This window comes from Corvus brachyrhynchos, unplaced genomic scaffold (genome assembly GCF_000691975.1).
Source record: "Corvus brachyrhynchos isolate BGI_N302 unplaced genomic scaffold, ASM69197v1 scaffold197, whole genome shotgun sequence".
In the NCBI taxonomy this organism is placed as follows: domain Eukaryota; kingdom Metazoa; phylum Chordata; class Aves; order Passeriformes; family Corvidae; genus Corvus; species Corvus brachyrhynchos.
Genome location: NW_008239108.1, coordinates 254,181 through 255,587, shown reverse-complemented (window position 1 = coordinate 255,587; position 1,407 = coordinate 254,181).

The window sequence follows — 1,407 nt, the reverse complement described above, 5'->3', positions numbered from 1 at the left end:
TTTCCCTGGAGCCATTCCCACAACTCCAGAGGGAGGTGGAGCCTCCTCCTGCTGCAGCCTCGCTGCTCAGGCTGGGGGGATGGATTCCTGTTCTCCCTCTGCTCCTGCAGGATGGAGTGGCTGGGAATGGATTCCAGGGGTGCTGGGGACCCGCGTGGGGCCAGCTGGGAGCAGGGAATCAGTGTGGGATCCTGGGAGAGGATCCAGCCGGGAGGACGCGGATCCATCCCTGTGCCCTCCATCTGTCCCTGGCAGAGGAAGATGAGGAAGCAGCTGCGGGGGAGCATCCCCAGGAGTGCCCAGCTCCCTGTCACTGCCACCCTCCTGCAGCTCCCGGTGCCCTTCCTTCCTCTGCTCTCCCTCCTCCCCTCAGCCCCCCCCCCACATTCCTCCCTCCCTCTTCCCTCTCTCCCTTCAGCCAATATCCCTGAAATAAAGGTAAAATTCCTGTTTGAGGGAACTCTGGTGGCTCTTGGGGTGGGGCCGGGCATTGCTTGGGGACTTTTGCTGGGTAGTGGAACATCCTTGGGTTTAAAATTATCACAAAATTACGAAATCCCATCATTTCCTGAGGTTGCTGGGAGTGTGAGAATGGGAATGGTTCATTCCTGCACCTTCAGTCCTGGTTTGGCACCTGAGTGGATGCAGAGGAGTCTGGCACTGAGAATCCCGGGATGGCTGGGTGGGAAGGGAGCTCAGAGCCCCTCCAGTGCCAGCCCTGCCATGGCAGGGACACCTCCCACTGTGCCAGGCTGCTCCAACCCCAATGTCCAGCCTGGCCTTGGGCACTGCCAGGGCCAATGTCCAGCCTGGCCTTGGCCACTGCCAGGGATCCAGGGGCAGCCCCAGCTGCTCTGGGCACCCTGGGCCAGGGCCTGCCCACCCTCCCAGCCAGCAATTCCCAATTGCCAATCTCCCATCCAGCCCTGCCCTCTGGCACTGGGAAGCCATTCCCTGGCTCCGGGCCCTCCAGCCCTGGGCCCCAGTCCCTCTGCAGCTCTCCTGGAGCCCCTTTAGGCCCTGCAAGGGGCTCTCAGCTCTCCCTGGAGCTTCTCCTCTCCAGGGGAACATTCCCAGCTCTCCCAGCCTGGCTCCAGAGCAGAGGGGCTCCAGCCCTGCAGCAGCTCCGGGGCCTCTCTGGACTCTCCAGCAGGACGGGGAGCTCTCGGCTGCTCTCCCGGTGCTGTTCCCTCATTCCCAGTGTGCCCAGGGGCATCCGAGCGCTCATTTGGGCTCTCCTGCGCCGGGGGCTGATCCCGCCCCGCTCCCGGGGCTGGCACCGAGCTGGCTGCTCCTTTGGGAAGCTCCTGCTGCCCCGGCCGGGCAGGTTCCTCCGACTGCGCCGTGGCCATGTCCCACAGACGGGCGTGGGGCGAGCCCGGGCAGCAGCGGCCGCGGGGGCGCGCT